This window comes from Rhynchophorus ferrugineus, unplaced genomic scaffold, assembly GCF_030347505.1.
Source record: "Rhynchophorus ferrugineus isolate W39M unplaced genomic scaffold, kcgeb_rfMv2 rfM3, whole genome shotgun sequence".
In the NCBI taxonomy this organism is placed as follows: domain Eukaryota; kingdom Metazoa; phylum Arthropoda; class Insecta; order Coleoptera; family Curculionidae; genus Rhynchophorus; species Rhynchophorus ferrugineus.
Window position 1 is genome coordinate 26001767 of NW_027472582.1, and position 25400 is coordinate 26027166.

Below are 25400 nucleotides of genomic sequence, written 5' to 3' on the forward strand. Positions count from 1 at the left end.
TAGTAAATAGGTTGTGATTGTTTTAGATACCAATAACAATTATAAAAGAAACCAGTGTGTTTCAAATTATAACATGAAACTTCAGCTTACTAACGATGTATTGGATGATCTTAGCCACTGCTACCGCCATACCGCTTTGCTTCCAGGCTTCTATTTTTTTAAATTTGTATTATAATATTTTATTTATGTTGTGATATTTTAGCGTACTTGCAGGTATTGCAGTTTCGATGACATGGCCATTATAATGGATCTGTTCAAGTTTTCCTCGAACTATACTAAACATAGATTTATCTAATGAAAATTGATGTAATTTTAATGCTAGCTCGATGCTGTTGGAAAATTCAAGTTGTTTGAATACACTTGAAGTGATATCAGGGTGACGCGTTTAACTTGGCAACAATAAAATTTTAATTTCATCCCAGTTTGGATTTTACATAAGTGTGATTCATAGATCTGACCGAATGTATGCATGCACAGAAGTCATGCCAACTTGGATATATTGTTGCATATTAAACGGACAGCCAGTACATGATGATGGAAAAGATATGCAGTACCGATTTTATCGATATCATAGTTGGTTAAGTGTTCCATCCATGTTACTGATGATGGCATCAGGTAAATTCATAAGGTTGATCTTAATGTATCGTAGTCGCTCACTTTTAATTGTTGCACCCATATCAACAATGTATTAATGAAAAGCCCGCGGCACCGGGGAATGTTTATACCTTGATTGCCGTGCCAAGATTGCCATCAATCCGTATACGTAGAAGTTCATCGCGCTAATTTTTCGTTGATTTCTGCGCCTGAACAATAAAATGTTAAATAAAATAAAAATAAATTACTTGTATGAAAATAAATAAAAATAAAATAATGTATGTTTTGTACCTGTCACTGGATTTCTTTGTTTAATACTTAAATGATATCCATATTTTCTTTCCAAAATATTATTAGATATTGCAAACCATAAATACAAGGACAATGATTGAATTGGATGATATGCACCATGTTGTATCTGAGTTTTATATGTATATCTCGACCTTTAACAGGTCAAAAAAGTTCCCAGCCTACCATAGTAAAACATATTTTTTTGGCAAAATTATTTTTTTAATATTTAATTCCCTTCAAGGGTGGTTGACACCGATTATAGCGACCCTCCAACTTTTCGATAAAATTTTTGTAGTACGATTTGTCATTTGCTTCAAAATAGATCTCAGTTTTGGCGATCACCTTTTCATTCGACGAAAACTTCTTCCCAACGAGCATTCTTTTGAGATCTGAGAACAAGAAATAGTCGCTGGGGGCCAAATCTGCAGAATAGGGTGGATGAGGAAGAAATTCGAAGCCCAATTTATGGATTTTTGCCATGGTTTTTACTGATTTGTGACATGGTGCATTGTCTTGGTGAAGCAGCACGTTCTTTTTCTTCAAATGCGACCGTTTTCGGCGATTTCGCCCTTCAAACAGTCCAATAACACTATGTAATAGTCGCTGTTGAAGGTCCTTCCTTTTTCAAGGTAGTCAATGAAAATTATTCCATGCGCATCCCAAAATACAGAGGCCAAAACCTTGCCAGCCGACTGTTGCTCTTTCACATGCTTTGGAGCGGGTTCATCGTTTGGAGTCCACTCGGATGACTGTCGGTTGGACTTCGGAGTGAAATGATGGAGCCATGTTTCATCCACTATCACATATCGATGCAAAAGCTCAGGTTTATTACGCTTGTTCATCTTCAAACACTGCTCCAATCATCAACTAGTCGTTGTTTTCTCACAGAGCTTTCTCATACCCAAATATTCGTGAACGATATGATGTACACGTTCAGTTTATATCTTTAGCGTGTCTGCTATTTCATTCAATTTCAATTTACGGTCATAGAAAATTATTTTGTGGATTTTTTAAATATTTTCGTCGGTAACAACCCCTTTTGGACGTCCACTGCGTTCACTGTCTTCAGTGCTCATTTCACGACGCCTAAACTTAGCATACCAATTTTTGATGGTTAATTTTCCTGGGGCAGTGTCCGAAAACTCGGCACCCAGCCAAGTTTTTGCCTCAAGTGTATATTTTTCTTTAAAAATCTATATTTTATCAACACGCGAAATTAATTTTTATCCATTTTTTTCACAATAACAAAAGTTGCTTCACTCAAAATGTTATAATTCACAAACTATTGATCCGACAGATGCCAAATTTATATTCGCATCTTTTGAGGGTTACTAAAAACTAACAAACATATAGATTTAAATCTAGTACCGCCACCTATGTGTCGCCACCTGTTATATGGGTTGCCAGCCATAGCAGTTGCAACTTCATTTATAGTTGATATATTTGATCTTATAATGTGGATGTCGTTTCGTAATCTATTGGAAGTGGTATTGAACAACTGGACCAATTGGTTATAATATTCATGTCATTCATATAGTCACCTTCCATATAAGGAACCAATTTTATTGTACACTAGGTCGTGAATCTTGATGGCCATTAAAAGTTGCTGTGCTCTTCATGATGTTATTTGGAAGCAAACATTGAGTTTTATGCAAAAACAATTTGGATTTAGATGTGATTCTCGGAAATAGTGTTTTTTATAGTTCTGGTGGTATTTTTACTAATGGTAATTATTTTTTTCTTCATGCGCAGCAAATACCAGCCGATTCACCTTTTGGTCCTTTCCAGCTTTTTGTTTTGAATACGTGACAATGTTTGCATTTGTTTCCATATTTGCCGATTACGATTTGTGCATGTTATGAATAGTCCATTCCAGTATCATATTCGAATGCTGCCGAAACGGAATCCACGTGCCTCTCGTCTTAATATATTAACACAAACACGTTCATTGTGTTGCTCTCGACTTCACACGTGTGTTTGTAACTTGGTCTTGTAAATGTACATTTCCGTCAACTTTTCTTCGATAGTTCTATTTAAGCGACAGCTATGAATTATGTTAAAATTGACATGAATATAGACGAAGTATCACTAAAAACATTGGGAATAAAAGTGACATATGACGATATTTTAAAATATTACCATACATTGTCATTGTGGCTTTTGTTATACAATTTATTACTATAAATTAAAACACACTCTATAATATAAGATACACTATATCAAATATGATAGGGCAGCAAATCAGCAAATATCTACGTGGCAGGACAAACAAAATAGTGTTATGTAAATATAAATATATGCTATAAACCATTCTTAAATCCACATAAGCAATTTCATCAAAATGTATCCAACCGTTTAGGAGCTGTTCAATTACTTGGATTAAAGTTATATTATAGAACAAAATTGAAAGGTTTAAAAAAGTTAAATTGTGAAAATATCCAGTTTATAATTATTTACCGAAATAATGAAATAAGTCGTCAAATTTCAAATTAATTTTACAACTTAAAAAATTTTAATCTCTATAGTTAACTAATAATAATATAGAAATATTTTTCTCTTTCTATACCAAATAAATATCTACATAACACTTACTGATAGTTCAAAATAGCATTAATGTTACATAACGTTGAGCTGAGAGTACATTAATTTTATTTCTCAGGGTTACCCCTATGGTCAACAAAGCAAGTGTTATTAACTTTGATAGTTGGCTTATTCCAGCCAGTAACTGGTTTTAAGCGCCAGATTTTATCAACAGCCACTTCTATGGTGCAGTATGTTGCACGTAGTTTTAATCGTTTTAATGTTCCACCATATATGGTTTTCCTAGATAATGTTCATACATAATTGCGTGAACTAGAGATATAATTTAAATAAAATATATAGTAGCAGTAGTTAATGTTGAAGTGTATGGGGAAGTATACACGTTACATTAAAAAAGGTAAAAGTTTAAATTTAAAAACTTTAGTTGATAATACTAAAAATATGTACAAAATAGTGAAGAATATGATTACCAATTCAAGAAAGATCAACGCAAGCTACTGTAAGTGATTTTTGATAAGTTTCCAAGCTGAGTTTGATACAAAATTGAGTATGATGATATTTGGTTTGAAAGCTTTCTGGTGGTATAGGTAGTTGCGTTTCTTTTTAAGAGTTGGAGGTAATCTATCGTTGGTGTCTCTCTCGCCTATTACGTTGATTGGGTTGTGTTACGAACTGAGACATTACTTAAATATCGATGCTTATTGACGAAATATTCTTGATTACGTCAAGGTATCTATGCGTTTTCTAGGTATCTATATCTATTTCGACGACTTTGTAGTTGTAATGATTATATGTCTGATTATATGGTTGATTAAAAGATTTTGTGCTAATGTCAAGATGATTCTGTACTATTTTTAAGACGATTCTGTATAAATTTGATAAATGCATAGCATTATATTCTTGAGCTCTTGAGTTCCTGATGGCGTCTGAGAACATTGGACCATAACGTTCTTTTCGCAATTCGTCAGCCAGTTTTTCGTCGTTTTTAAATCTCTTTTTAATTTTAACGGTATACGCTGGATATTAAATTGAAATTATTGAAACTGGTTATTGAAAAAAAAAAACATTATTATTGATTAATAGAAAAAGCGTTTTTTTTCTACCAGGTCAATGTTAGATCACAAAAACTGAAGAGATTAGTTGAATCATCCACTCTGTAGCTTGAAACTTGCCCTACTATTCATTCAGTCTTGTCCTACTATTATGTGTTCTGATTTCCGTAAGATTTTCTTAACGGTGTAAAGTTGGTATCAAAACAAGCGAGTGAAACTCAATTGGTTCAGTTTTGCGCCCAGAAATTGTAGATATTCTACCGTGACTGAATTATGGATTTATTAGAAAAATAGTAAGTTTAACGATAAAAATGACACATATTTGATTTAGTTGCATATGAAGGTAAAGAGATATATCTATCTATAGTCTATTCAAAGTTTTTTGTATATACGTCATCAAGATGTTTAATGTATTGCCTGCTGCAATTTGTAAATTCGTTTCAGAATCATTTTATTCTAGTTAAAAGAGATACAATGCCGTCTGTTTTTCAAACGCGTAAACGAATGAGCCTGTCAAAGTTGTCCAGTTGTCAGACGTATGCAAAATTCTTGAAATCATTAGTGATAAGCGGTTATACTATTGTAACCTATAAGCTACTGTAGCTGTATAATTAACTGTAGTCTTTAGATGTATTATAAAGTTAAAATAAATTATATTTGATAACATTTTTGTTCAATTATTTTATTTAGATTAGAATTTTGTTGTATATCAAAGCAATATCAAACTGAATTAAAACTCAGAGTTGATGCGGCAACATTGCGACGTTTTGATAATATATAGCCTATTCAAATAACTTTGAATAGGCTATATATTCTTAGTGGCAGCATAAGCTTTCGTTAAGATATGGCATGATGGCCTTGTTTATAAGCTACAGAAAACGTTATGGAAACAACAGACTAAACTATTAAAATCTTATATTACAGTGAGAATGTTTAGAGTTAAATCAGAGGAAGCCTTCTCTACAACAAATAAGTTAAAGCAGGTGTACTACAAGGAAGTATATCAAGACTAATTCTTTGATGATACTTCAATTCTTGCTGTCGGAAACAATAGCAAAGAAGACTCATTAAAATTTTAACTGTTATGTGGCGATATAAATAATTGGACTCAAACGGGGAATATCTAGAAATGAATAGGAATTTAAATATATGAAAATTTGTTGGGTATTTTCACAATTCTCAGTACATATTAAACAGCTATTATAAAAGTATGTATTGAAACTTTTATGGATATAGGGATTTGAATGACAGGTATGTTCCGCGAAAAGTAATATTAATAAAATAAAAGTTTCTCATTCAATAGATAAACAGAAATGCAAGACATACATATTATTACACTAGAGATTAAAATTGGCCCAATGGCTTCTCCTAAATATATATGCAGATTTAACTTATTGTAAAGATAAATTGTAGGTTAGTCGGCAAGGAGTACTAGCAATGAAATAAATAAATAATAAAGATTAAATCATTTATTTGGGAATGGAGCTTATGTTAATATAAATTTTCTTTCAAAATTTTTTTATTTTTGCCAAAAATTTTATTATTTTTGAAATGCATCTAGTTATCTATAGCGTTAACGCTCTGCATCGTTAAACCGGAACATACTGTACTATATACACACAATATAATATATAATATATGACATAGAAATAATCTGAACAGTGCTAGGGATACTGTATTACAATCCATGTATATTTCGTGTATATTAGTTATCCCCAAAACGCCGCAGAATTCAATTTGGTTTTTCACAGTACGAATAGTTTATACTCCACATTGCATTTCATCCTCTGATTAAAAGGTTGTTCGCTAAACTGGGTCACTTGTGTACATTTTATAATCTGTAGGATTCCACACAGTATTATGTAACAAATAGTAGTGGCTAAATCGACCAAAATGTCTTTCAATTGTTTAAATCGAATGATACATTTATAGATCTAATATATTCATGAATTCAAAATATGTTTATGAAATTAAATTTCATGAATATATAGTATATTATTATAATGATTATGTTTAATAATTTTTCTAGATTTTAATAGTATAGTATAATTCTTTCAACCAACTGTGAGAACATGAAGTTTTTCGTGTTATACATAACAGGTCAATTGAAAAGTCCCCGGACTACCAAAATAAAGCACAATTTTTTTTATCAAAATTAGTTTTTTCTATTCAACGTAATTCCATTCAAAGGTGATACACTGATTATAGCGACCCTCCAACTTTTCGATACCATTTTTGTAGTACGATTTGTCCTTTGTTTCAAAATAGGCCTCAGTTTCGAAGATCACATCTTCACTAGACGAAATTTTCTTCCCAGCGAGCAATCTTTTGAGATCCGAGAACAGGGAATAGTGGCTGGGAGGCAGATCTGGAGAATACGGTGGATGAGAAAACAATTCGAAGCCTAATTCATGGATTTTTACCATCGTTTACTTTGACTTGTGACACTTGTGTATTGTCTTGGGGAAGCATCACTTCCTTCTTCAAATGCGGCCATTTTTCGGCGATTTCCTCCTTCAAACGGTCCAATAACGCTATGTAATAGTCGCTGTTAGTGGTCCTTCCTTTTTCTAGGTAGTCAATGAAAATTATTCCATGAGCATCGCAAAATACAAACGCTATAAACTTGCCAGCCGACTGTTGCGTCTTCCCACGCTTTGGAGCGGGTTCATCGTGTGTAGTTCACTCGGATGATTGTCGATTGGACTTCGGCGTGAAATGGGATAACGATGCAAAAACTCGGGTTTATTACTCTTGATCATCTTCAAACACTCCCCCGAATCATCAACTCGTCGTTGTTTTTGGTCAAAAGTGAATTCGCGCGGCACCCTCTTTGCACAGAGCTTTCTCATACCCAAATGTTCGTGAATGATATGATTTACACGTTCAGTTGATATTAGAGTGTGTGCTATTTCATTCAATTTCAATTTACGGTCATCTGGAATCATTTTTGAATTTTTTTAATGTTCTCGTCAGTAACAACCTCTGTTGTGCGTCCACTGCGTTCACCGTCTTCGGTGCTCATTTCACCACGTCTAAACTTGAAGAGAATAAAAGAAAATTTAATAGGGCCATAAAAGAGCTGAGAGATCTAATCCAAATCGAACAGAACCAAGACATTCAAGAATACCTAGAAAACTTGACATCAACTGAAGCTACAGACTATTCGTTGTGGAAAGCAACAAAAAAGCTTAGGAGATCCCAGCAGCATAACCCACCTATTAAAACAAGCGAAAATAATTGGGCGAGAAGCAATAAAGAGAAGGCCGACATTTTCTCAAAACACTTTAAAATGTTTTTAAACCTTTCCAGTCTCAGCTACATAAAGATGACGAAAATAAAATTACTAGCTTTTTAGATTCGCCATTTCAAATGGATTTACCGCACGAGAAATTAACGGTCAAAAAAGTTAAACATACAATAATGAGAGAGATTAATATTAAAAAAGCTCCTGGTTATGACTTAATTACTGGCAAAATTTTAAAAGAACTATCAGAAAAGGCTATAAAACTATTAACATATATATTTAATGCTATGCAAAGAATTAATTACTTCCCTAGTATCTGGAAAGTAGCTAAAATATTAATGATATTTAAACCAGAAGATGTGACCTCCTACCGACCTATAAGTTTATTACCAATAATCTCGAAAGTTTTCGAGAAATTATACATAAAAAAACTAAACTATATAATAGAAAAAAGAAAAATTATTTCAGAACATCAGTTTGGCTTTCTTCAGTATCTTCTGTATATGGCTGACTTGCCCACCACAAAAATAACTACTGTGGCAACATGTGCAGACGATACAGCAATATTAGCATCCTATGAAGATCCAGTCACAGCATCAATAAACCTACAAACCCACCTGGAGCAAATACAATTATGGTTGAAGACATGGCGCATTAAAGCCTGCGTAGAAGAACATGTCCACCAGTAAATATCAATCATCGTCAACTCCCCCAAGCAGAGCATGTTAAATATCTTGGTATGCATTTAGATCGACGCCTAACCTGGAAGAAGCACATACTCTCTAAACGGAAACAACTAGGACTAAAATTATATCAAATGTATTGGCTCATTGGGCGCAAATCCAAGTTATCATTAGATAACAAGGTATTGCTGTATGAGTCTATATTCAAGCCCATTTGGACATATGGAATTCAACTATGGGGTACCGCTAGCAAATCTAATATATCCATCATTCAACGGTTCCAAAATAAGGTGTTGCGTGCCATTGTTGATGCTCCGTACTATATTTCAAATAAAGTGATACAACGCGATATTCCTCTAGAACCTATAACGAGTGTAATCCAACGTGTTTGTGTGAAGTACTTCGAAAGAGTGTCAGTGCATCCCAATGTACTCGCTAATCAGCTAAATATGCGACGTGATAGTGAAGTGCGTAGACTAAAACGTTTAACACCACCTGATCTGATTACTGGACATATGTAGAGTTTAGAATAAGCATTAGAATAAGACTAATTAATTAAGATAATGTTTTATACAGAAGATTGTTTAATGAAGTGATTTTCTACATGCCATGTATATATAATATAAACAGAAGAAATACTTATTGCCAATAGGGCAGATTGTGGACTCACGAAGAGTAATAAAAAAAAACAACGTCTAAACTGATCATACCAATCCTCGATAGTTGATTTTTCTAAGGCAGTATCCGGAAATTTGGCATCAAGCTAAGTTTTTGCTTCAACTATATTTTTTCCCTTCGAAATGCAATATTTTATCAACGCACGAAATTCCTTTTTATCAATTTTTTTCACAATAGCGTCTTTTGAGGGATAGGCCTCACTAAAAAAACATATGGATTTAATTATAGTAGCGCCATCTATATGTCAGGCTGGGGAATTTTCAATTGGCCTGTTACTAAACTCAAAACAGGATTTGTCGTCACGGTTTTGAATCGTTGTATCTTAAATATATAGCTTCAAAGCGCACCAAATAAAATAAGCACATAAATAAGGTAAATGAGGTAATAGCGTTTGATTTAAAAAAAAATACAATTTTAATTACAGTGGCAGTCTAGTATTTAATAAAAAATGATGTAGAAATAATCTTTATAATGTAACGCCACTCCCTTAATATGCACGTATATTCTGATAGTATCAGTTAACCCAAATATACCACAAGATTCAATTTGGCTGGAATTTTTAACAGTACGAATAGTTTATACTCTGCGTCGCATTTTACTCCCTGATTAAAACGTTGTTTGGTAAAATTTTTTATATTACAAATAACCATATAAGCACATTGTTAAGTATGTTATCAAGTGTTGTAGATGTGTACGTATTGTTTCATTTCTACTGTTCTATTCTAGCTATTTTATTATTTAGCCTACATTTATTATAACTATTTTTGTAATTATCTGCTATTTGAGTTCATCACACAAATAAAATATTAGCACTCGATTTTCCGACAATCTTTGTCCAAAGAATCAAAGGGATGTATACAATCATTACCCTGTCTGAACGGTTTATATTTGTAGTAAAATTATTTGTTAGTATCGATTATATCTTTGTTTCCTGGCTGGACTTTAATAACCTTTTAAATTGCACTATTTTTGCCAAAATGTCAGTGATATAATTTTTATGGAATGATTTAGTTTTAGTGTCTTCAAATTCCAGATATAAACAACTATGCGTATACCTTGCACTTCAAGATTCTAGTCAAGTTCCAATAGATTGAGTTAGTTTAGAGCAACTTCAGTCCCGTTCGGTGATTGATGATGGTTAGGGGATACATCTAGAAAACTTTAATCTACCTATGGTTGCCTTACAGCCAGAAATGTTACGCATCTGCAAAGCTCTAATATTTAACCTTGTTAAAAATGATTTAAAATATTACCAACTCGATGTCAACCAGTCTTCTTGTTGACATGTATATTGATTCTGTTTTTATGTATTTTATTTGATCTATTGGGTTTAAAACTTACAACTTTGGAAATCAACGTTTCGTTATGTAGTATATAATAATTAAATTTAACAAAATGAAAAACAGAATTATTACAGCCGGTTTTGTGGCGTAGTGATAAAGGCGATGGTTCGTTCCTCCTACTGTTGCGATAGCCGCGGGTTCGAATTCTGCTGGGGTATGGTCGTAAATTTATGTTTGTGGTTATTTAAAATTTGTGAATGTTCTAGGCAAGAGTGTAAAATCCGACAAGGAAAATGATCCCAGTCACGCCAGTAACCAGGCTGGATAAGACCGGTTGTCTTCTGGGATGATTTCTAAAGTTGGTCACTCGCCAGTTGGTAGGCTTAATGCTGAGGACCGTATTTCGGAGTCCACGTTAAACTTTAGGCCCAGTCCAGAAAACCCATAGTTGGTAAAAGGAGACTTAAAATGGACATATATTTAAGAATTACTATTTATCTTCAACACATGAGAAAATTAAATTTGGCCCGAATTTTTAGCGATATGAATAGTTTATTTCCGTTGCGTTTCATGCCTGATTAAAATATTCGCAAACTGGGTCAGCTCAGTACATTTTATTATCTGTAGAATTCTACATAGTATTATATCGCAAATAACAGTAGCTAATACGCAAAATTATCGATATATTATGTAAATTAAACAGGATAATTGATTTATGAGGTGTGATACGGTTGTAACCATAAAGCCTTTTCTTTGATTGTTGCTCGCCCCGTTATTCTGTATTGGGATGCTGAAAAATAATTCACAACATATCGATATTATTAAACACCATAATAAACAATTTAATTATTTTTAATAAACCTTGCATTTTGGTACTTGTAATATTAAAACTTTATTATAAATATCAGTACTTTTTAAAATGTCTTGAAAATATCCATATGTTTTTATGCCGATATATCAATATTTGTATATTTTCTTAATATTATCGATATATTTTTTTGTAAAATATTGGTATTTTGCTATTTATTTCAAAATAGATATCTATATTTTTTTAAATAATAATGAATTATTTAATTAATCAAATTTTTATTTTTATAATATTGTTATATTGAAATATCGAATTGAAAAATATGAAAAATAAAAAATTCAGCTTTTATTAAGAGAAACATAGGATAATTAATGATCATCACATGTAATTGTTTTTCAATTAGTTGTCAAAGGAGTTGTCAAAAATTCTCACAATCAAGGAAGAACACAAACATAAATAATTATATTAAAGTATCGGAAATGGTATAACTCTTTGATTCTTTTTTGTGAAATATGAACACTTTTTTGACCATATATATATATATATATATATATATATATATATATATATATATATATATATATATACATATATATATATGTATATATATATATATATATATATATATATATATATATATATATATATATATAATATTAATAATACGACAAAGTTAAACTTCCAATGCAGAACAGCACTTACAATGAACAAAGCCGTATAAGGCAAAATCTAAATGAGATAGATTGTGGAATGAATGTGAGGATTTTGATGCACATATTATGCTATGTAATTATGTATTATTGTTGCATACGGCTAATTGTGGCGCTCTTCTGATATGCAGCATTCATGGTTGAAATTACTTATTTATCAGAACCCGTAATTTATTTCAGTTATAATGATGTATTGTACAATTAGCGAGGTGCATTGAATTAGACAATGTATGAAATGAATAACCGTGGTAATATTTGAATCTGACTTTAGCGTATATTTTTAGATCTAACAATATTTATTACATTTGCTATATATATTTGGTATAGTTACATTTTGTTATATGTTTTTGAGTTATCATGTTTCCCTGTTCGGCTAGTTTTAAATTAAAAATGTCTTATTTTAAACGGCATATTTCGTAGAACTTGCCTAATTTTATGTTCCTTGATTATTTTGGTATTGCAAGACTGGTATTGCAAATAATAAAACAATTGCTATTGCAGCATGCATTATTTATATATATATATATATATATATATATATATATACATTATAAAAATAGTTCTAGAATTAACAATATTATATAATTTAAGCACCAAGGGTCATAAAAGGTCATATATACAAAATAAATATTAGAATAATAAAAGTGTGTGTAAAATGTTTTTGTGGTCTATTGGGGATCTTATATTATCCCTACTTCAATAATATTAAGATTTGAACTAGGTTGCAACTCAGGCGAGCACTAAAAGTCTACGAAATTCCAACCTAAAAGTTGAGATTCCAACCGAATTTCAAAAGTTTAAAGGAAGATTGGATTGGTGAAGTTGAGTGATTTGTCAACAAATTTTAGGTCATAAAATCAAACCCAGCCGGTGAATATCCTTATTCATTAGATTTGCTAATGTGTTATTTTATTTTTAATAATGATATTTTTTTGTTAGTGTTTCATATTTGCAAGGGAAATGGTTTCAGTTAGAAGGAGATAAATATAATAAATAAATGAACATCTTTAAATTATGAAAAAGGGAACGTTTAAGTGCACTTTTGTAAACAATAAATACATTCAACATATTTAAAATAAAATTTATGAGTATGAATACAGTGCGGTTTAGAGACATGCTTCGTCCTGTTTTACTAATTATTAAAATTAAAAACAATAGTTATTAATAAAACATAACTGAAAACTTTTAAACAAGTTTTCCATCTCACTCTATATATTACCATTCCCTCCATGTCTCTCTCTTAAATAAATATAAATATAAATGTGCTTTTTATATTCTTTTATAAATATCATCAAAAATTGAGTCAATTCTTTGACCTTTTATTTTTATAGTTTTTATGGATTTTATGACTGTAATAATAGATGATATAAATAGCCCATTAAACGTATTTGTTCGATTTTGACACTAATATTAAAATATCGGTGGCTGTTATGGCTAAACCAGAACATAAAATCTGTAAAAAATCCGACTGTTTTTATCGACAATAATAAATTTAACAGTTTGAATTTCCATTTTATAGTTGGTCGAAATATCAAATATATATATAAATTTCTAGTTCCACTGAAATGGACGCATATTTCATTCGAAACATTTGTAAATATATAGCAACTCATGACTTTGTTTTTGAAAATGTTACTCTTCAATTTGCCAATAACACGATATAGGACAAATGTATCAGGTATTATATCAAAATGTCGGTTTTTGGTTTATAACTAAAATACATGTTTTAACTTGAAATATATATGTATATCAAAAAGGATTTATAAAACAAAAAAATGTTTTAATCGCGATTTGCCATACTAAATCATGGTGAATACATCTTCCTTGGTCACCCAAATAGTACTTGTTGAAAAAATAATTTATATAGATTTAGGCACTCGAATCAAATGTTTCTCTGAAAATTAAAAAAATTGGTTTTTAATTAATCAGAACTATCAATTGTTACGTCGTAATGCTATGACGTTGATTTGATTATAGAGCGGTGTTATCTATATTTATGTAACAATCGCACTCTTTTCAGAGCATTTCACTGGTTCAATAATATTATTAAATATTAGATACCGTTATAGTGAGAACAGAATTGAACGAAGCGAACGTTCGGGGTCTGCGCGAGACCATACGCGAAGATTCGGCATGGATTCGGCGAAAATCTCTTCGTTCCCGGTGATCGATATCAATTCGTTTGGTTCCTCTCGGAACGTTCCGGCCTCCAAAAATCATTTGACGGTTTTCATCGTTTGGTTCGGCGGTGTGTATTCTTTTGTATACAACAATACTTTTCACAATGGCATGCCAAAATAAAATATCTTGTGAATCATGTTTCTACGGTTCTTGTAGTGTTCTTTTCCTAAAACGCAATGTTTATTGCGTAAAGGTAGGTAGGGTAAATGATGTAGCTCGGTGGACGGAGGTAAAACGAAATGAAACAGTGGTGTTTACATTATGTGACCGTTATTTCTGGGTATTTTGTAGACCGTTATTCCACTATGTAAAATTTAACGTGCCTCAAGGTCACTACAGTAAAATAATATGTACCGACTAAGCGTTTTTAAAAGATTATTAAATTATTGTGAAAATAACTGGTAACATAATAAACAAAGTTGGGATAAGGAAGAAAATACGAATTAAAATTCAACTCGTTTGAAGATTATGGTAAGAATATGTCACAAAACTCTGATGTTTATACGACCTTAGTATTCTATTTATAGATTCCTGAAGAGATTTCGAACATTTACATTTCTGTAACGATTACAAAATAATCCAAAATTGCCCGAAGATATATTCAGTCTCAAGAGAAAAGCATGTATATGTGGAAATGTTTGTTAAGTGTATTAAAATTATTTCTGATACAGCAGCTAAGTAATATGAAAAAATAAAAGCTGACTAGTGCAAGATGATTTGGATAGAAAAGCCACAGTCCTTACAAGAGGATGTTATGCTAGTACTTTTTCAAATTATAAAGTAAAAAATAAACTTGCTAAGAAGCATATTTGGGGCATACATAGGAAAAAATGAAGGAGTAATGAATATAGAATAATGAATATAGGCAAGTGAATTTTTTCTAAAATTATTGTGTTTAATGAGTTTTACTTTATATTTTAGGTCGACGATATGGTAGTCTTTTAGGAAAGAAGCTAAAAAGCAATTGTTGAGTCTAGTGCGATTAATGGGTGGTTATTTTTACATGTTGATGTTTTCGTCACATTTTAAAATGTTTGCATTTTCCTATAAATTAATTAAAATTTGTAGTAATATGACATTATTGTATTTTGAACCTTTTTTTAATTGATATTTCTAGTATATGCACAATATATTCTTCATATATGCTCCGCACTATAATATATCGAAAAATAATGTTCCAACAACCCTTGGCAAACTTAATATATTTATGTTGTCAATAATTATTTTATATGAGATTAAATATCTTTTCTCTCGCCAGTTGCGAAATACAGATTCAATCAATAAATGAATAAATGTAGTTCCCTTCAATGAAAAATAAGAATAACCACCCATGTCTTTATGACACGTATTTTTAAATTACCATTTGCAAAATAGAAATCAAAGTTAAATATTATTTTAGAGTTCAGATTTTCAGAACTAAAATATAAATGTTTTTATATTTCATGTTTTTTATGTGGTTTTTATATAACTATATGCATTATTATTAACATTTAATAGATATTAAACACATATTTATCATTCAAAAACATCTTTATACTAACAATTAAATTTTAAGGAAAAAAAAAGGTTACTTTAACGAAACTAAAGCTTATGTCATTCATAATCCCGCTAATTTCTCCCATGTTCACAAAAATTTGTTCGTCTGATCCGTGGCTCCTTGAACGACGTTCTGGTCGTCACAAGTCCTGAAAGTCATGAGGCTAACACTGCTTAGTTCCAGCATGCGCACTACGACTTTGAACCAATTTTGAAACCTATTCGGCATGCATGTTCGCCGAATTCAGTTCTGCTCATGCGCATTTTCAATTTTCTCCCGAAATTCGCCTCGAATGCTCAGGTCTATACCCACCATTACCTAGAATCAATATTATCGATGTACCAGCAGCTGCTTCGCTTTTGTTTATAAATAGAGATGATGTGAAATTAAGTGATCAAGTGACTATTATAATTCGATATTTAATGAAAATAACTGCCTTTTTAAGATTAAAACTAACGAAAAATGATAAAAGTTAAAATTTGTTTATAAAGCTTAGTTTATATAAATTTTAGGTGTTAAGTTTTAGGTTACAGTACTTAAATAATAATTTAAGATATTTGAAAATGGTTAGCTTAATATTGAATAAATTAATATTGATGGGTAAGGTTTTGTATGGAAGAGTATAGACGAATATATAACCGTTAGTAGTGACAAATGATTGAGATTTACAGAAGATTGTTGACATTACTGTTGACAGATTATATATACTAAAAAATATACTATATATTGTGGAAGAAATAATTCAGAAGCTATATAAATATATGAGCTAAAATCTTATCGAATTAAATATTGAAACAAAAATTCAACTAGAAAAATACAGGAAATGATATATTGAAAAAAAATACGTTGGAAATTTCCTTGGATTTTGTAACTTTGGCTTTGTATTCCCTGGATATTGCTCCTTTTCATCATTGGTTGTTTCGTATTATCTATTATCAAAAACAGTAAATTTTATTGATCTACAATTTGCTTATAGAGCTATAATTTCCAATGGAATACTATTCCATCTTTTAAATTTGTTAGTTTAAATTTGTTTTGTTCCTAATTCTTTTCTTCTAAGCTACGAATAACGCTGTAGTTATATTGTTCCGATCTGGTTAATAAAGTGTACAAACTTACCGTAAGGTTTATAATATAATATTTTATACACGAAATTACTTAATAAAATTTTTTTCTACCTACATTTTCTATGTTAATTTTCTAATATTCTATATTAAGAAAAAACACTTATTGCCTACTGGACAGATTTTTGAATTCAGTATATTAATCTTAAAAATATTATATGGCGATTGTATTGACCAGGGAAGATATTTGATGGTATTATCAACATTTTTAAACCGAAACTTAATATTTTTAGATGTATGCGCGGTTTATCATTTTATGTGTATAGTAAGAATATTGTCATTCGTTGAGATCTTTATTAGTATATTTATTCAGCTAGTATAATTAAGCTATATAATAATAGCTGATATAATATAACCACTAAAGTTATAAAAGAACTTCCATGTTTGACTCTAGGTTTGTTTTGGGGTTACTAACACATAAACTCTGCGGTTTGTGTAATTAGTGTGCACTTCGTCGAACCTGACAGTTTAATAATAGCGATCTTAACGAAGTTATCGCTAAGCAGAGGTAACACATGTTATAGATGATTTGAAAACATTCGAACAGTGGATAATGAAAGAACTAGTCGAATGAAAATAGTAATTACTGCACGATTCGAATTAATTTTTATACATGCAATAAAACAGAGATGTACGTATTAATACTCATATTAATGTTGAGAGAGAAAACTACAGAGATAATTGTTTGTATACGTACTATAGAATTAGTTAAATTTAAATAAATTTAAATTAAATAATGGCAGCATAAAATTATTTTTATATTATTTATATTTATTTATATTTTAGTTAATTTACTTAACTTAATATTATAGAACAGGAATGGAATAATGTTTGTAAATATGTTTCATCGCATTTTAATATTGGGAAAGCAACAGAACCATAATATAATAACTGTATTTGTTTATTACTATTTCAATCCAATGTGTTCTTGCAAATATTTGTATAACACATATTAAAAATAATATGTAGATTATAAAATAACTTTAACAAAATAAATATGCACAATATTTTCTTATAAACACTAAAAAAAATTAACGTATAACTAATCTTTGCCGGAATTATAAATTATTATTTTATATCTACTATTTTAACTACCTACCTATTTAATTACCCGCACATTTTTTTAAATATATTAATACTTTTTGTTTATAGTTAATCCGGAATATCTTTTTTTTTCATTGGTCACCATTGATGAGTACATACATTATTATTTACAATAGTATTACAGACATAATATAAAACTATATATTTACATTTAGGTGTATTATAAAAGTAATTTCTGCATTCAATTTTAAAGATTAGGGCTAGAACGCTAAAGCCAAAAAGGCATAAAAATTAGTGGTATAAAAACAAAACTAGCAATTAATGTTTAGGATAAACTAGTAGCGAATGAACATTCGAATGAACTACTTACTATTGAAACTAGTACTAAATACTCGTATAACAAAACATTCGACTGTTTCATTCGATAGTGAATAGTAGTTAATTACTAAAGAGTCAATAGTCGTTTTCATTCCATAGTTTTTAACGCTAGTTTTAACCACTCCTGAGCAAATATACCATACAAATATTTACAAGTAATGTAGATGGCCCAATATATGGATCCCATTATTTACGCAGATCCAATATTCCCAACCATATTGAAGGTCACCTGTATATTTTCGCAAACAAAATGCATATTTCTACATAAAACAACGTCATTTCTCTCACGAAACTATTCCATGCACATAGTTCAACGTCGAAACTTTTCTTAAATCGAACGAGATTCAATTCCATTTCTCTATCAAACTTACAAAGGAGAAAACACAAAAAGACCAGGCAGACGTCAGGCGCAGCGGTGGAAAAGTTCATTATAAAACAATTTGGAGTCAGTAATGTTTTAAAAGGATCCTCCTGGAAGATGGCATATGAAAAGGATCGAGCAGGCCATCGATCGTTGTCGTTTCACTTCCGCCCAATAAGTCAATTACGAAAATGGGACAATGGCAGTTGGCGAAGTTTCAAGCGTCTTAACTATATGATTTATTTTTCACTAAAAAGTATATGTATAATTATTTTCTTCATAATTGAAGGTTATTTGAATATGTAGGATTACCGGAATGGAAGAAAAATTAAGATTAAAATACATATCTTGGTAAATATTTATATGTTTGACATTGGTGGACAATTTTATAGGCATATTTTATTACAGAAGTCGAGTATAAAGAATGTGCATGATACAATATTTGCGTTGTCATATACGAATGAGACTTCTAAAGCTACTTATTTTAGGAATCAGTTGGAGTTCTACCGGATTTGCTTTTATACTAGCCAAATTGTACTAAGATTGAACCTGTTATTATAGCAACTAAATATTAATCGGCGAAATTTTAGCCTCCCTTTTTGAAGAAACCGGGGCCACCAGGAAGCGTGTCATTTCGCACGCTTAAATCTTTTATTGAGAATACTTTTTTAAGTCTAATATTTTTGTGAAATACGCGCTTCAAATGAATATCTTCCAATATAATAAAAAACGCTCGAACAAGCAATCTGAAATAGCCGTCAGATCGGTGACAAATTTTATAAACAAACTCAGCGGATAGCCGAGCGGGCTAAGAGTTTAGTTTATCGACAATAACGTACTACGCTCGAATCTCGCTGGGAATAAAGGTATTTTAAAGGTTTATAAAATACAATAAAGGATAGTTTTTCATATTATTAAGTGAATGTTTGTTTTTTCACATTTGAATCGAAATTAAGACGGAGTGATTGAAATATTATTAAACGAAGTTATTTAATTGTAAGCAGTGTTTAAATTAAAACAGTTATGGCAAGTTTGTACAAAAAAAGATTAAGAATAGTATTGCCACGTAAAGTTATATTTGACATTTTTTGCAGAGAAAACTGTTTTCCTTTGCTTATAATATATTTAGAATTTCGATATCGAAGAAAAAGAATATAAGAAAATTTGTTCTTGCGTAAGGACTATTATTAACTGATATGGTTCCGGAGGCAGAGTATATCAATGTACTAAAGGCAATTCTAATGATTTTTAAGATTTTTCTGTAAAATTTAATGGTACTAACTTTTGTATTTCATAAAACTACATTTATATTACATATATTTGTTAACAAAGCACTAACCGAATATTGCAGGTAATAAATAAGTTCATTTGTTCATCAAGAGCTAAAATGAATATTGCATAGAATATTGAAAGTTATAAAATGGTTTCATAGAATTTTAATTGGGACACATGGGGCATAAGCCAAACTAGAAACCAATAGATAAATAAAGATAAACTAAAGACGAGCTATCTGCAAGGGCGAGATCGATGACTGAAATAAATAAGCAAAGAGCAATGCAATTTTATTTTAAAGTGTAAGTAATTTAATTAAATGTAACTTAAAAAATGTTAGTGTCTGATCAAATACATTTCTGATCTTTTGTTTCAAATAATGTGAAAACAAGCTTTAGTAACATATCATTTTTAAAATACTCCATTATTTATATTATGAGGGAAATATGATTAATTTAATTAATTCTAGTGGAATTTCGACTACAGTGCGATCGCTAGTACTAAATAATGGAACTGGGCTAAAAACTGAACCAACCAAGTTAAAGTAAACCAATTCTAACACGAATTATTACTAAAGTGTAGTAGAGATTGTAAATAAATTTAAAAATTTCAACGCAAACAATATTAATTACAATAAAGATACTAGAACTTCCTCAGAATAGTCAAAAATAAATTTTTATTCAACGAATTATAGGCCTTTTAGCACATTGTCATGTTTATACCATGTGGTTGGACCCTTTTACCATATTTAGTATACATATACATTTTTTTATGCGATTATTTTTTTGATATTTTGTCTGTCTAGGTTTCTAGAAGTTAAACGCAATTTAAGTTCTGAGAAAAACTATAATTAGCATTTATTTTGCTTATAAGCATCATGATTTTTATAACCTATATTATTATTAATATTAAAATATTAACGAAAAGTTTTTGAACGATAGACCTTGTCGATTACAAATTATTTCATTTGCCATGTTTTTTTTTAAATTCGTGAATCTTCTGGATATTTTCAATAATAATGAATAATAATGGAGAATATTATGTATCGTTATTGAAACGGTTGAGCGAAGAATCCAAGAAAAACGTTAATTAATTTGGTAGTATACGGATATACACCGATACACAGCTTCAAATATGTGGGGATGGTCGAATACTTGCAACAATTATTGTATACATCGATTAGACCACCTACAGTGATTTTTCTTGTTCAAACCTTAAGCTTAGTTAGCTGGATAACAGACGTGGAAGTTACGCCTTAATGAATGCCTATTTTAAAATCTTACTTAATCTTACTAAAAAGCATTAAACTTTAAATGAATTTAAATAATTAGAAAATATGGAAATATACTGTTAAAAAGTTAAATCAATTAATTGAAAATTTAGGAAAATAAAGTCATTTATTCGGAGCAGTGATAAAACAACCGAAATTTAAATGATTTTTAAATTCGATGGTTTTGAAATTTATCTGAAACCTAAAGCCACAGTTTTCCATTTAGTACCATAGAGTTATTCGGCATATACAAATGCAAGATAAAATCGCTCAAAATTACATTTTCCAGATTCATTTCTTTTGTTAATTAATTTTAAGGAATTTATAGCCGAAACCTATCAGTCATATCTATATATAGCATGCAGGCTTAAGAAAGTACGAAGACAATTAATTGTAAGACTTATTGGATGAAAACTCAGCTCAAATTCAAAATAGGCCATAGGGGAGAGCCAAAAGTAAAAATAATGGATAAAAAGCCTGTTTCGAACTCTCTCTTAGCATCATTCATTGCTTGTGAGACAAAAAGAAGAGTTTTCTGTGGTGTGTTGTAATTGGAGATGAGAAATGTACCTGCTATGATAATCTAAAGGGTAATAACTCGTGAATAACTCCAGGACAGACAGCCATATTGATATCAAAGCCAAATATTTATGGTTTTAAAGTCTTAGTATGCATATGGCAAGATCAAGATGTAGAGTGCTGTGAGTTACTGAAACCGACTGAAACATTTACTGTATTTTTCTATCGATGTAAATAGAATAATTCTTGTACAAACAGCAGTAATAGATGCAAGGTTATTCTCTTAGATGATATCGATAGGCTACATGTTGCCAGATTTGTGGAGGATACACTGTTGCAGTTGGAGTGGGAATTTCTATCGTACTGACCGTACTAATCAGACAATGTTTTCAGATTAGAAGTTGGTCTGGCACGGTATCATCATGAAGACAGTAAGGGATAATTCTAGAAAATGAGTCTATATTTTTTGATATTTTCCAATAAGTTTTAATACATCTTAATATTTAATATATAGACAATGCAAAAATCTAAACATATGTTATATTCCATCTTTTTTTTAACTATTCTTATATATTAAAATTATAGTTTGTTTAGAACTTTGTTAGAAAGTAGTTTGTTTGTTAAGAAATATCAACTTAAAAGATCTAGATAACCCGAAAAACTATGGATCGACATTACCCTTTTCCGACATTCCTTCATTAAATTATGTGAGTGTCATCAAGAACGACAATGCCTATGAAGAAGTTATATATACATATAAGTTCATATAATTTCAGTTTTCTATTGGATCTGATTAATTTAAAGTAATTCCTATTATATACTCTAGAAACGACTAACCAGAAACTATTTTAAAAAAGTATTTTTATAGGATGAAACGTCTAAATGACTAGACAGACCGTAGATAGATGCGTTTCACTTCCGGCCAATAAGTCAATTACGGAAACGGGACAATGGCAGTTGGCAAAGTTTCAAGACGATCCAACTATATGATTTATCCCGGGGGAGATAAGGCGAATTGCTGCGCGTGAATTCGGTTTAAATTTCGATATCTGTGTTTTGAAGGTAGATGGCCGGCTTTATTGGTTCTCTCTCTAGAGACTATGGTCTATCCTGATTTTTCAAATCTGCATAAATCTTATCGTTTGATCGATATATCATATTATTTTGATAAAAAACAGTCTAAATTTTTGAAATAATTAACAAATATTGTGCTATATTATTATTATTATAACTTATGAGTTATCATTTATAACTTATAACTTATATATTTATTTTATGTTATCCAAAACACATTTTATAGTTATATACAATTAAAGTTATATCTTGAACGTAATACGAACTGTTTAGGATCCCAAAACTTGATTAAAACATACTAAATTGAAGATTAAAGGGCAACACTATTTACATTAATGTGATTGTTTGAGCATTTTAAAAATTATCCTGTACTCTCAAAGATAATTTTACTAAAATTACAAGCTTATCATCCCTGTGGACTTTTCGTTAGGACGGAGATGCTTTATTATTCCACTAGTAGTGTATTGGCTAGGGACTGAGCTGAGATATGTGGAGTCATTTATGTGTCATGTACGAATGATATATATAAAAATAAAAATAGCAATGATTTACCCACAACCGTATCATTGATTATTTTTATTTTAATACATCTTTTTTAATACAACTAATATTAAAGCTACAAATTTGAAAAAAATATAAATATTTATAATTACCAAATTTGATATTAACTAAAGAGATAAATGACGTTACATAGTCTATTTTAGTATTAACAGGATCAAAGACAAAATCCAATTTCAGAAATAGTGTGCTAGTTTGTATAGGCGTTACCTTTAATGCATTCAATTTATTATCGAAGCAAAATGTTGTTAAGTGGATATTAACAATTTACACATTATCACGGCTAGTACCACTTTCCAATTACAATTTCTGCATGACGACTATATATTTACTTTGCTATTGTTAATAATGGTTATGTATATATAATTCAATTCATTCTATTGAATATTGACATGTGTATTTTAATCATTATTAAATAATTATGGATTAATAACGAGTCAGTCATAGATTATAACACTATATGGCTTTACTATATATTATGTTAATATACTTTTAACATTAAATTAATATCTTATTGTAATATAACTTATCATGAAATTAATTAAATATTATGAAAAAAATTAAACGCAATGTTTGACCACTAAATGATTCAATGGAAAATATATTATATATTGTTGTTTTTTAGTAGTTAAGTCACATTAAAGTTACTTGTTAGTTGTATTACTAGTTTTAATAAATAAATTATTTAAAAAAAACTATATAAGAAAATTTAAGAAATCAAATATTTTAGTAATTAAAATGTAATAAAATGAGTTTTATAACTATAATGATATATCGAGTGATACCAGAATAATCGATGTCTGTTACAAGTTATGCATGGAATTGAGATTAAAGTTTCTGAATATTTAACGTTTCATTTCAATAGGATGTGGAAAGACGAACTAATCACGTAATAATCCAGCGATGCCGCTATATTCGTCGCAGTCTAATGGTTTATTGCCTATTTCGTCTTCATAAATCAAACCAGCTCTAGTTATTACGGCAATGGTAATGCATGGTGGCGTGTTCAGGTTTCCATGCAGACTTTGCGCTAACGGTTTGATCATAAGATTATCGTTTTTATGATTCCTATATTGCAAGTTTACGGAGTTTTATTACGAACATGATGGTCATGTACATTTTGTTGGTCGAAAATATTTTCCAAAAATTCTTGCCGGGAAAAATAAATTTTGGACATTTGAAAATAACTGCCTTTTTTATCAAGATTATATAGGCGTAGTTTTGTTATAAACAGTACTATAAAAAAGACTGAAATACATTTTTATAGTGCTAAAAATCTGGAGTTTCAAATGTCGTAATTAATTATTGTATGGAATTTTACTAGAGTGCTTTATTTTACATAATTCACAGCTATATTAAAAAAAATTCTTATATTTTAAAGTCCCATTTATACCAACTAGGGTTTATCTTAACTGGATCTACTGCTTAACGTAGGCTCCGAATCACGGTCCTCCATATTAAATCTGTGGACTGGCGAGTGACTAACTTAGAGATTATCCCAGAAGACATCCGGTCTTACGCAGCCTGGTTACTATCGTGGCGTGAATAATTTTCCTTGTCGGATTTTGCACTCTGGCCTTTTCGACAATTATATTTGTGACCATGCCTAAAAAAAATATGTGTATATATTTGCGGCGACTGTACACATTTAAATAATATTCACCATGAGTATTGAGATTCTAGAAAAATAATATAATTTTAATTATAACATTAATATTCTCCATCCACGTCAAATCTATTGGCAAAGCCAAATAAGTTCATTTGTCTGTTGTCTAAAGTTCTGGGAGACTAATTGTTTAGCCTAACTGAATATTAATAAAAGCATTACTAGGTGTGAAAATTATTTTGAAACAGAAACTTATATAGTTTGAGATGAAACACATAGAGGGACAAATATGCCGCCATTTTAACTCGACTCGAGGCTTCAAAGACCTTCTATTGTGACAATGATTAAAATCAGAAAACTACGTTGATCTTGAAAATTTTGGGCACAATTAATATTCTGGGAATTTACAGGTGTAGGTACTTAATCGAGATAAAAAAAAGTCGCCATTGGATCGATTTTCTCCTTTTTTAGATATTACAATATATTAGACTCTCGAAAGGAGTATTTAATCGAACCATCTAAACTACCACAAGGAATTGGCGGGAGGAGTATCAGCGTTAAAATGTGATTTCTTCCTTTAATTATATCT

The 25400-nt window shown here is 30.3% G+C and overlaps 1 protein-coding gene and 1 long non-coding RNA gene across 2 annotated transcripts in view; one reads left to right on the plus strand and one right to left on the minus strand.

Moving 5' to 3' along the window:
- The window catches only part of Nlg3 (Neuroligin 3), a 781379-nt gene that overhangs the window by 134601 nt on the left and 621378 nt on the right, over positions 1 to 25400 (minus strand). The gene's annotated exons all lie outside the window — the stretch shown is intronic.
- Positions 3777 to 25400, plus strand: part of LOC143192944 (uncharacterized) — a 40445-nt gene continuing 18821 nt past the window's right edge. Inside the window, exon 1 of the long non-coding RNA XR_013004908.1 lies at positions 3777 to 3823. This is a non-coding gene — a long non-coding RNA (uncharacterized LOC143192944). The remainder of the gene's footprint in view (positions 3824 to 25400) is intronic.